Source organism: Strix aluco, chromosome 6, assembly GCF_031877795.1.
Source record: "Strix aluco isolate bStrAlu1 chromosome 6, bStrAlu1.hap1, whole genome shotgun sequence".
NCBI lineage: Eukaryota > Metazoa > Chordata > Aves > Strigiformes > Strigidae > Strix > Strix aluco.
In genome coordinates this window covers 6,722,412-6,736,130 of record NC_133936.1, presented here as the reverse complement: position 1 = coordinate 6,736,130, position 13,719 = coordinate 6,722,412, and positions in this window count along the sequence as shown.

Below are 13,719 nucleotides of genomic sequence, written 5' to 3'. Positions count from 1 at the left end.
TGCAATTAGGAAAAGAATCTATAGAAGAGGTAAAAGAGGCAGAAATATAATTCTTTATCTTGCACAATTTAGGGAGATGTTTCTGACCTGAGCTATGGGTATTCACCCTGAGATCCTTTCTTGTGGCCACCTCCTGGTGGTCTTGGGTGAGAACCTGGAGTTCCCAAGCAGACCTACAGCAGAGAGGGTGCTTGGGACATTGAGAGCATCTCAAAGATTGATAGAATTGTCTTCACCAAAACTTTTTAGATCAATACCACTAGCTGGGAGGGAAAGGCTTTGGACTGAGCTATCTGGAGGCAAGTCTGTCATGATTCTGGGCAGTCTTTGCAGCAAAACTAATGGCCACACCAGAGTCCAGAGAAATGAAGGTATAAGTGATTTATTTGAACATTTTGACTGATCTCAAAATCAGAATTTTTGAGCTAGAGCTTAATTTTACAGAAAATATTTTTTTTTTCTAGCTAAAGTACTCTTTTCATTTAGTTTATTTAGACTGTTTGTACTCATATTTTGTAATATTGGATTTCTCCGCTGCTTAATGTAAACACTGGGCAATGTCTTGGTTATTTTATCAAGAGTATCATACTAAAAATTAGTATGTCAGCATGAATAAACCTAGAAAAATTCAAAATAATTGGACAAGTAGCTTCTATTGCAGCCTCCAGTTGACTAAACTAATAGTAAATGAGAATGCCGTGATGGAAATATTGAGACGTATGGTGCAGAAAACACATAGCAAGCTAAATGATGATTATTTTTCTTAATTATGGGACCTGAAGGAGGTGCAGCAATTGTTGCTTCTCACAGAGGCTTGTGGGCCTTCGTAGCTGATTGGTAACATCTGTTATTTCGGCTTTCAGCAGGGCCATTGGGGACTTGCCTACCCGAGGTTGATTTGTACCTTTGTCACTGCCTTGTCAGAGAAGGCTCAGCTAGCACCCAGCACCTTCGGTCTGTTTTTGCAAGAACACACTTTTCAACATTTTTTTTTCTATTTTCTCTGGGATGTTTTACCCATTGCTGTAATGCTCAAGGACTTCAAAGCATAAAAACTTCAAGCACTTTTTTATGCTTTCTAGCCTCCATAACAATGCCACATCCTTACAAAAAAAATGTTATGTGCAGAATTAATTGTATCAATGACCTTTAACTACTATGTCTCTAACATCTGTGGTACCATGGCCCATGATCCTGTGATCATCAGTGAAGAATCAATGAAAATCTGATATCAAATTACAACAGTGAAACAAAACCTGGCTCCAGAAGAAGTAAAATGGAATGATGCTGATTGAAACTGCTGCTATAACTTCTGACAGGCTTTGGCCATAATCCACCTAAACCCATATGAGTGTCCACTGAGTTTAACGCCAGTGTGACAAGATACAAAACTCAGCCTCCAGAATCCAAAAGAATAACTAAGGTAAGTTAAATAGTGGCTGTTTCTGCCTTTCCCCTCAGGGGCTGCTGGTATGAAAGCTCTGGAGTCATCTGGAACTTCTATGGGAGAGCAAAACCAGTGTCGAGCAGCTCACAGCGTGGCAAGAGCACCTCAGAAACTATCTGCAACTACCAAGACTGTCATTAAAAGGGCTCCTTCAACCTGTCAAGTTTTAAAAAAGAACAGGAGATAGGAACAAACTTCCAACAGATGTAGCTGTCATTTAAGATTAAAGCAAAAAGCTGGTGGTACAAAACCTTACGGTGTGTGCAATCATACTTGTTTCTACCAAAGCAAAAGTAGCAACATCTCTTAAAATATTTCAGTTAAAAATAAAAGAACAAAGTGCACCAACAATAAATAAATCAAGACACTGAGTAGACAAGCTCCACAATATGTCCACACATGCATCCTATAAGCACCTAAAAGCCCTGTCCTCAAGGACCAATAATTCCTCCAAGAAATCATTTACTTTCCTTTTCACAAAGCATGCTGAAACATGAAGTCATAAATTCTCCTGGCAAGAGGAAAACATACCTGCTCTAAAAGTGAGAGAAAAAGGGAGTAGGAATGGTTAACAAAACCCACGACATTATGCAGTGTTGAGTCTGGGCAGAGAAAAGCTGCCAGAGTCCCTGGCCCAGGATCAAGTGCTTAGAAAAGAAGCAGAGAAGATAGTTGTTTTAGGAAAATAGCCCCATTTTGAACCAAGCAGTCATCCTATCTAACACAAATTAGTAGTGTTTCCAAAAACAAACCTCCTGCTAACTTGGAAATAATCTTCCCATATTAATCTGTACTGTGTCCAAACACTGCACGTGACCCCTCAGCCAAAGGAGTAAATGGTACAGATAGTGCCTTATGTCACCAAGGCTTTTTTTCAGCTTCTTGGGACCAGAGAGGATTGTGTGAATAGTCTATTGCGTACACACCATGGGGGTAATTATTTTCAGGTGAAAGAAGCTTACTGTCATATCCAAAATACACTTTTACTCAAGTAGAAGCAAGCCATCTATGTATAGAGAAAAAAAAACCAACAACACAACAAACTTCATGGAAATGTGTCTAAACCCTTGCACATTTTCCTTAACTAATAAAGAAAAAAATCATAACTTTTTGGTTGCATTTATATTTCAGAAATTATCTCTTTCCTGTTCTACATATATGACTTTAAAACATCCTTTCATGTTGTTTTACCTAATACCTTAACGCTTACATACAGAGGAATGTAATACTCAAATTACCGCTTCTGCCACACACATTAGAATTCCTTCCCAAGAGAGTGAAATCCTAATTTTTAGGACCCTATCCAATTATTTGTATTTTAAAAATCATCTTGGATAATCACTGACAAGCTGTACAGTACAAGAAATCAGTTGAGTGCATATTTTTTTAAAAGTACTATATAATCAAACCATTTAACCAAGCATTTTATATGTCTCAGGACAAAACAAATGTCTGTCAATAAAATTACAAGGCATATCACAATCTACAACAGATGCTTTATTGAATTCTTTAAATATATTACTCTATTAGCATCAGCTCGTGTCACTGTTACACTTCAGGTGAAACCTTCTTAAATGAACACCAGATAAAGGATGGACCTGTTGCAGCAATAGATTTACTGTTATGGATTTAAGAGGTCTCCACTGTATTCACATTACTTTATTACCATTTAGCACATTCTAATTAAAAATAAAAAGACTCTTCCCTTTGCCTTCTTCCCTTGTGCATTCTGAAGTGATTTAATTCTAAAGAGAAAGAGCAAACGACGGATCAAAAGAAAATGTTAGACTATAAATTACCTGCTTCTCTGGACATATGGACTATTCATTAAGTCTGAGGTTGAATGCTAGTTAAATTCCTTGCCTGTCAGATATGCTAATTCACCCAAGCCATTTTACACATCATGTAAGAGATTCCCATGCTGTTATTTAGGGAATGGCTTCTCAAATGGAAGCTCCAGTTCCCAGAGTCTCTCCAGCCACATCTATGCTGGTACAGAAAAGACTGGCACTGCTCACTGGGAAGGGGTCACCACTGCTTTTAACTTCTAAGAATGGAAAAAAGGATTTTGCTCAGGAGTCCTGTGCCCAGGCATGGTGTAGATGTGGCTGTACCACTCTGCCTTTCCAGCCCAGCCCTGCAGTGCCAGCGCAAGCTCAGGCTGCACCAAACACAAAGCAAGAGTCCTGCTCTCGGGACAGCAAAGCATCCTTCCCATTAGCCTGTCCATGGGGAATGGCTCATGGGAAGAGGGGTGCAACTGAGACATCAAAACCACTTCTGCCTGGTCTACAACCAGGAGCCGGGGGAGCCGGCTGAGCCCAGACCCCATTGGCATGTGTGCAGGATCAGGGAGGCAAGCCCAGGCAGGTGTCTGCTCTACCGTTGCCATTATAAACCTTAAATTAACTTAATTAACATTGGATCACATCCCAAGAAGGTAAGCAATCTCAGCAGGGAAGATAGCCAAAAAGTTGCTAGGAATAGCAATGAGAGGTGTACAGACTTGCCTTTCTGTTCGAAAAGCTCAAGTCTACTTATATGGAAGTGGCACCAGTCAAACACTGGGCTCCCCCATCTGTGAAAATGTCCAAATCTTTAAAGACAGCCTGCGCCCAGCAGCACTTGTGTTTTATACTGGCAAGGCAGAGGAATTGCATTCAGATGGAAGGGAGTTGCAGAAAAATCTGCTTTGCTGACAGCCTAAAAGTCTGTTAATGGGAGAGTGGATAACCCATGCCTTTCTGTATGTTGGGAATGGTTTGTGGTTAAAAATAAGCACAGAACTTTGTTGGACATACAAAGCTGCAAAGTACCTACATTAATACTACATTTTATTATTTAATTTTAAAAAGCCCCATAGAATTTGCAATATTTATGCAAAATTGCAGTATGGTAAAATTGTCGTTATTCATTGCTGAAAGTCCTGAATGCTCATTGTTGGATTTTTTTTTTTTTTAAATGTTGATGATTCTTAATATTTATAAAAATAAGAAGCCAATTTGCACTGCACAGATCCTGGCAAAACCCTGCCAGAATCAGCTTAGCCTTCTCAGCAGAGCTGAGTGAATGTAATTTAGCATTCTCCAGCAATCCTTAGCACTTCCCAGGCTTCTTTTCATCAGAGACTTGCCAAAGTATTTTGAACCTCTTGCTTTTTTCTGACTTAGATAAACATCCTGTAGGAAATTAGATTAATACTAGTTCACAATGGAAAACCTTTATGACCCTGTTTCATTACTACTACTTGGATCATCAGTCACATCATGAATAAAGATGTGGGGTATTGCTCCTGGAAATACATTATGCTGCTAAAAGGCTGTGTTGTTTAAAGCTACCTTTGCCTTGCTGGAAGGGAAGAGGTGGCTTTGAGACAGGCTGTCTCAAAAAGCTTCCCTGTTGCCAAAGTGAGCCACTACAGTGAACTTACAAAAAGCGAACAAGCTCTCTGAAAGGTGCACGAGCTGGCACTGGTGTCCGACTGATGGATCAGGACCAACCATGTCCCTCGCTTTGCCGGCGCGGAGCTTGCTTCAGCAAAGCGTGCTTCACTCGACATGGAGTAGAGGATGAATGAAGGCAATTAAGGATATAAGATCAGGGCCAAAGACAGCCTCACTCCTCACCCTCCCTCCGGAAGTGCCAGCACTGGATGGCACAGGCTAAGAAATATTGCCTTAGACTAGAAATTTTTTACTTTAAGGTCTTTTATATCATACCTGAGTCTCAGGTTAAACATTTCCCCAGCCACTAGATAGGGACAGATTAACGAAGCTGAAGTTTAATCACAGGTTGATGTTGCACTTCAACATGGTTTGTGCTGGGTAGGTTTCCAAATGAGGAGCACACATTTAAAATTTAGTTGGGGCTTTTCCCTACACAGTAAATTTACCGAAAGGAAATTCACTTCTCTGATAGAAGTTTTCTCTGTGTGTCAAACTACTTCAGTCATTTGGGGTATAATGAAGAACAGGTTATCCAGTTTTAAGTGGATATGCACATCAGAGAGTAGATTTTAACTACTAAGCAGGAATTTGATTATAGAAGTTAGGTTCTCACTGTCATTTTTGTGAAAAGCACCACTGATTAATCATGTAGTGACGGGAGTCACAAGGAAATTTTAAGGACAGTCTTGAAGTTATTTTTTTCTGAGAGAAGGCAAAGCAGAAATTTTGTCTGGAAAAAACACAGTGTTGTTCTTTGTTCTCCTAAAGAGTTGTCCTTTGAGAGAAATTGTCAGATAGTTGAGAACTTGTTCTTTCATTTTATTCTCCATCTTTCAAGGCAGTTCCCAGGACAGAGTAGCTTTCTGGGAACTGAACCGTGGTACATGGGTTAAAGTTTTCAGAAGAATGGATTATGGATTGCCTGCATATTTTTCCTATTACGAGATTGATGTGTATATGTACAAAGTAAGTTAAACTCAGACTATAACCAGACTCTGCTTCACTGATTTCTCCTCCCTGAGAGCTACTCTCAGAACCTCTAAGGGCAATTCCAGCCCTCATATGTACATAACTCATTAGAATGACATTGAAAGTCTGACCAATTAGTGAGAGCATAAATCTGAATTAAAATTAAATGTAAAGATTTTTGGTTACTGACACTGATTGAGATTGCTCTTGCTTTATCATACCCCAAGAAGGAAATTGTGCTGTGGGTTTGCATGGTTTTATTTGTACATAATTGATATTGTGTCTCATTGGCAGTGGGTACAGAAGATTTACAGTGGTTGGATAGAAGAGGGGAGGAGCCAACTGTTCACACTTCAGTAGGCAGAGCTGCTAAACTTGAAATTCAAGCTACATTCCTGTAAACATGAAATATGAGGATGAAGAAGTGATTTAAATTTATGAATAGGGAATAATGTTCTCCCACTCTAAAACTCTCTTACTATTTGCTGTAGCTAATGATGGAATGTTTGAATTTACTTTGTGACTAAAATACACATTTAACCAATTCTGAGCTTTTAGAACATCAGACTTGGATGGCACGCAGTAAGATGTAATTGTCAATTATCGCAATATATCCATAAAGACAAAGTCATTAAACAGCAGTGAAACTGCAGATGGTTTGAAAGGTATCTAAATGTTTCTAAATTTAGCCCAATTAAAATAATAGACCAGTGTAAAAAATAGTGCTTTAAGGAGTCTGAGGAGGGTAAAAATGAGACTAGTGATCTAGTAGTCTGTGCTCTGTATAAATAAAGCTCTAAAGATTCAGAGACAAGAGACCTTAATTGAAGTCCATTAAAATCAATAGAGGAATAAAAACCAGACAGAAATAGAACAGGAAGGAAAACATGCCAAGGGAGTTTCAAAGTACTGACTGTACCAAGGGAGTTTCAAAATATTGAGTGCCCACCTGTAATTTCTACTGAATTAACAAAGGCTATTGATGATCAGGAACTCAGGAAATCTTGGAAATCTGTTTACTGCTGAATTTCAGCATGAAGTCCTGCTCTAAGGACATTATTCCATTGACCTCACTCAGCCTGTGATTTCACCCCTGTCCCTCCGTTTTTCTGTTTTACAAGGTGTGGACTATAAATAAATCATAATGCTGATTCACTCTCTCCGCAGTGCAAAATTCTCTGATCTGCTGCATTTGCTTCATCTGAAAGGGCAGAGAAAAGTATTTATGTCTATCCTTAGGCTTGTAACTAAGTACCCTGTGAGCACCCAATATCCCTAAAAATATAGCTGTCATTCAGAGAATACTTGTTTCTACCCTGTCCTCCAGTTTCTCATGGCTATGAGGATCCTGAGGAGCCTCGCCGAGGTATAGGGACTATATAAGAGAGAGAGTTTTGCTTCTATTTGTGTTTTTCATCTTCTTTTTCAGTTTCAAGTGTCGTTTTCAAGATTTTTTTCCCATTTATGAAGAATGCCATTTTTGCCATTCAGAGAAATCCATTTTTAAAGAACATGATACTAAGTGTTGAAGCTTTATGAGAACATTAACTAGCATGAGGTTTATAAGATATAATTAAATGAGATTTTATTGGTATACCTTAGAGGAGATTTTTCCCTTATTTGCCTAACTCTTCTCTCTATTAAAATAACACAAAAGCAAAAAAATCTGCAGCATCCACATGTAGTCATCATCTGAATTTACAGTGCTCTGGTACTCAGTTGACCCATTAGTGATTATCACTACAGCCAGATAGTGCTTATTTCAGGAAGAGCATCATATTTGATTATAAACTGTGGAATACATATAATTTTAAAACTGTGGAATACGTATAATTTTAATATGTTAGATTAACCAGTCCTTCTTCTTACAATATAAGTAGTCTCATTTATTTCAGTATAGCACAGAATTAAGTTAAGGAAAAAATAGAAGAGGGAATGGGTCAATTTAATAGTCCAGAGGTTGTGCAGCCTGCACCATTCTTTCTGTGTCACTCAAGACAGGCTGCTGTGATAATTTTAACTCTGCCTGGTCAATGATGATGCAAAATGCAGGCCAAAAGCTGTACACCTTGCTCATGCCAGCAGTTCCACTGAACCCCTGTCTTTATAGCAGTTTCTGTACTCCATCAACCAGATGCCATGAAATGAAGTAGGATAGTCCATTAATTTCTTTTAGTGCAGGACTGGCAAACCAATGAGTGCACCAATTGATGTGCTGAATAGGGGGCTGGGAGGTTAGAAACGCATCTGATACTGAATCTTTACAATACAGCTCCAGTAAAAATGATTATTAATCAATAAACAGCAATATGTATTTTTCAGAGGAATATTTTCCAATAAGAAACTGACCACTAAAATGGCTCTCATAGGTAACACAGAAAAGTCTTGAAGTTTTCCCATTTCAAGTGAGAAGTTTGTATAAATTGGCTAATAAACAAACATTATTTGGCAGTCCCCCTTAAAGAAATGTTAGGCCCATCAAGCAAAGAGATGATGTATTACTGTGACTATGAGTGCATCCCTGGCTCAGAATTTCCTTTACTTTCATTTGATAGACTAATTAATTCCTATTTACGTTTAAGTAAATGATTCTTCACAGCATTCACTGACTAAGTTCTTATTGGATAAACATAAACAAAATTTATGGATAACTCTAAACCCAAGTCCTTGGACTGCTGAGAGGACTGTCTTGAGATTTCAGCCTTCAATTTCTAACTTCTTAAAAAGTCCATAGTAAGTAATGATGCTCAGTATATCAGCCTGATACTGCCTCTGCACATTAGAGCTGGTTAGATGGTGTCCATAACTCTTGCAATGCAATGCTGAAATCCACAGTAAAAACAAGTACCATCATGAGGCTTTTCTCCCTCAATAAAAATGTTTCCTTAAGTGAAGACCTATAAGCCTGTATCAAAATAACTTGTCTAACTAAATAGCCATTTGCTCAATACATTTTGGAGAGCAGAAAGAAGCAGAAAGGCACAAGTTTCAGTGGTCTGAGCTGCTCCTCTGGTTTTCTTGCCTCTGCTGTCTTACAAAACATAACCCCAAAGGTGAGTGACGTTTGATAAATTGACACAGGAACTTTTACCTATATATTATTCTGATTTAGCAATCTGTCATTTCAAAAATATCAACAGGAGCAAAATTTACTTTACGAACATTCTTGTAAATGTTCACTTTTAGATCTTTAGGCAAGGGCATAAAAATTAATATTTATGAAATAAAAATTATGATTATTCAGTTTTGCATCTATAATATCTAGTAATCACATACTGCTCTCGCCTTTGGCCAGATTTGGGAAAGTAAAGTGAGTGTGGACCTGAGTAACGGTCACTGTGCTGGTGTAAGAAATCTTAAGAAACAAAAACAGGCAGGTATTTAAAAGAAACAAGCAGGCAAACAAAACTACTTTTTCACTTAGAAAATGAATTTAAAAAGGGGAAAGGGAAACAGACTCTGAAAGAACATTTGTTCTTAGCAGATAGGCAGGCATTTTTAGAGATTATCCAGACTACAAGGGCATTAAAATAAAAATGAAGCAATTTAATGAAGAGAACAAAACATTTCAAGAGCACTGGAGTACATGTTTTACACAATGAAGAGTTCAAAGAAAAAGAAGGAAAAGAACAAGTTTTAAAGACTGTTTTCAGTAGTGACTATTTAAAGTCTCTAATCAAAAAATGGAGCCTTTATACAGAACACAGCAATTACAACTATCAAATACCTTGTTTCTTTCTTTGCTTGTTTCTTGCTTCTTTCTTTCTTTTGTTCTTTCTTTATTTCCCCCTTTTTTTCTCTCTTTCTCACTTTCTTCTCTTTTGCATGTGCACTCTATCCCCTTTTCATAACTTTTTCAGTGCTTATTCTTTTTTTAAGTTATTTCTAGAAAACTTTAACAAATATTTGAAAGGAATGATGGCATACTGAAAGCATATGCAAAAAGCACTCCTCCTGTTGATTTCTTAAAGTCTGTAATACAACCACTTTCTAAAAGTGTGTTTGAGTTCTGACTGTGAATACTTCTATTTAGGGTCTGATTAGGTAACATGACCCCAATGAAACAATGTGCTTTGTTACCTGCTAAACTATATTTTGTAGACACAAGGATGTCTCACAGAGGGCTTGGGTACCAAAGTGCTTTGGCCTCAGAGTTCTGGCAACAAGATAAAATAGAAATTATGTAGGTGAAAATCAGTTATTTGTGGCTGGGCTCCATACGCTGGGACTGCAGACTCTGAAACAGCATCTAAATTTGTATCACCCTCGAGAGTAATGGCATTACAGGGAGATGTCTAATAATGTAAAGAAACCCCTATTCAACCACTTGCCAACAATGAGCGCAAACAATTGTTTCAATGTCACACATAGAGCATATAACCCTACAGCAAAAAGTCTGGGTAGCTTTAAATCATTATCCTTTAGAGTGTTTTAGTTTGTTACTCTCTGACTGTCATTATCTCTCTCTTTTTTTAAAAGTTTACATAATTCATCATTATAAACAGTTGGGAATGAAATTACCTCCATTAGAAAAAAATAATACAGCAAATAAGGCAGAAATCATTGGTTTATTTTATCCCCAGAACTTACCAAAGCACCAGAATCATAAAAACAGAAGGAATTTTAAAATCTGTCACTGCCCAGTTTGGTTAAGCAAAGAACAAACACAAGAAAACTGTGGATTGAAGCAGAAAAACTGCTGCTGTATAATTTACAAAGTAAAAAACACAGGCACATGTCACCTTTCTCTCTTTTCCAAGTAATACCATGCTTTGTGAAATAACACATCTTGCTAGACATATCTGAATGTCATGATACCACAAGATTTTCTATAGAAGACAAGCTAGAATTCTGCAACGCCCTTACATGAAAACAGTTTCTGTTTTCTGTTATTATCAGCGTAGCTGAGCTTTTTGATACACACACTAGTTGTTAACATTGCTGATCTTGTTAACACTATAAATGTCTGTGAGGCAATATGAAACCTCCAAAATGATTAATGCTCATTGATATAATTTCCTTTTCAAGTGAAACCTTAAAAATATTTTAAATGGCTGATACATTGAGCTTTTAAATAGGCACTGCTGAAGCCTAATTGTCCTCTATCATGTCTGTAGCTTCTAAGTCTTTTGAGCTGCTCATTTTCATGGAGATATACATTAGAGAGAAAATTAAAGGTTTTAGACTGAGTGTGAAGTTTGTTAGATTGCAAATAAACCGAACATGAGTGCCTGAATAAACTAAATTATTGGGATTTTCAGGCTCACCTACAAGACTGTTTCTTTTATTACTAGATCTACCACTTCCGGTAATTCAAGATTTAACCAGAAGGAAAATAAATCCATTCCTCGAAAAAAATTTCATGTAGAATTAATTTAAAATAGAGCTTAAATGTTTGTTTTTCAGCAAGATGCTTGGTATAATACATTTTTACTACAAAAGCATCAGTCTGTATCTTCCTCCACTGGCGAAAGAGTTAAAAAGAAAATAAATTTATTGCTTTAGTGTTTCCTCTGGAAGCCTCCTCTGTTCTGGTTCATTTATGATATCTAAAGTCCACAAAAGAGAATCATTTATGACAGAAGAGCAGAAAAAAATTAGAAGCCATTTTCTTTCAGCTTCTGTGGACTACGCTTTAGGTAAGAGCTGCCTCTATTTTTCACCCAGGAATCATTTTCACTCGGTTATCAATACTGACAATTTTACTCATTTAGGAAAGACATGATTGGTTTTGACAGGTCATTGTGAAGGGTGCACCAAATTGTGTGCAGCTCCCAGGCTCTCTGCTCTGATTCCCATCCCAGAACATTAAATCTCTGCTTTTCTAGCAGGTCAGATGCTGTCGTCTTCTTGTGAGGAGATCAATTTCCTTGATTCCAGCAAATGAACGAATGAAGACACCACACCGCTGTGTCAAAAATCGTTGCTGGATACTGGTAGTTCACACTAACAAGAGGAAAGAAGCCAGTGAGTGATTCCTACAGTTAACCTTCACACATACACAGATGGGCCTGAGCAAAAGAAAATGCCATGTGGAGCACAGCCATAAAGGCAATATCAGAAAGACAAATGTTCCTGATGAAAATGACCTTTCACCACCAGGTCACTGGTTCAAACCCACTCAAAAACTGCAAGAATAAGAAAGGTTAAAGGATTGAAGTTACTGAGAGCACAAGGCTTTAAGAGTTTCCCTGTCCTCTCTGTGTACTTAAAAGGAAAAGATAAATAAGCAGTAATACCTAAGAATACCTGGTAAAAAATTCACTGAAACATGAAGAATGTCTTTCTAAAACTACAGAAATATAGAGTTAATGCAATTCTTGTATGTCCAACTAACCTACTTCTAATGACAAATACGACCACATTATCACAGGAAATAAAAGGGAGATAAAAGCTGAGTGGGAAAATGAACACTGCTCAGAGTAACAATAGAAGGTGGTGATGATAATAATAATAATAAAAATTAAAAATAAGATGTGATTTTGATGCATACTTCAGAAGATAATCTGAGAAGTGAATAGATAGGGGAGCAGTAGATGTAAATCAAATAAACATTCATGATATAAAAAATAGTATCTACTGCAAGGTCACCCAGCCAGCACATCAGTTGCACCTCACACTTGAGCACACACTTGCTGAAACATTCAAACTCCATTGGCACTTAGACTGGGGTAGAGATGACTACTAGAGATTGTCTATCAAAAATATTAGCCTAAGAAACATTGACACCTTTCAGATATGCCACTGAGCATATACATGAAAAAACCTGCACAGGTACCCACTTAAAATGCCTTCTTTACAGGAAATCCCAGGAAGTTAAAATACAGTGGTTTTTCAGGCTCTTTCTCTTCTACTCGTTCAATGTTTACACTGTCTGCAACATTCAAAATATCTTTAGCTGTGGAGTAGGTTATAATATTGTCTTTTCAAGAGACTGAGATTGCTACATTTTCTGTACTCCTATGTCTTTTAGTAAAATTATTACTGAAGCATCTTTATTATCTCAGAGAAATTTTCAATATGTTCTAGACTCACATAATCTGGGTAACATCTATAAACTGCATCAGTTTGGGTGGCGCAGGTCATGGCACATACCTTAAGAAGGAAATAAGTTAAATATCTGAGTCTACATGACTGAGAAGCAGGAATCCCACTGACTTTTGTTTCAGTGCTTTTGGAAATTCTGCCTTTTATGACATTTATAAATGTTGTTACTTAATTGTTTGGGAGAGGAATGAGAAAGAATAAACTTCACATATCAGATGTTAGTAAACTGATTGATGTACTTTTGGAAGACATGCAATTGGAAGAAAATTAAGCTGCTGTAGGGAGCTGTGCATAGCATTACTTCTTAAGCTCTTTTCCTAATGTTAAGTAATATGTGTTCCCCACATGCAATAATCTATTCCACTATTCTCCAAGTTGAAAAATTATTAATTTTTACCTCTTTTTTTCCATTAGCATGAGGTTTTAATGTTGAATGTTGAGTTTTGATGCATGGGTTATTGGAGAGATGACAAAACTCAGCATGGTAATTAGCATACACAAGTATGAAGGTGCAGAATTAAGCTTTCTGGGCAGCACAGTGAGTGCTATGTCCTGACGGATGCATTTTCTCTTTTGCTTGCAAAAACAACTGCACCATTTCCTCACACTGAGTCTCAGTTAAAATTCAGGAGCAAATGTGGAGAAGTCGTTGACAAGTTTCTTCCAGCACACAAAGTTAATTTAATTTACTAGTAGACTGGTTTTCATGCAACAACACCATGACATCTGACATGATATGCTTTCTTCTGTGACTTAAATTGTTTTCACCAATTCTTACACCACCATTTACTTCAGATTCCTTAATGGTTC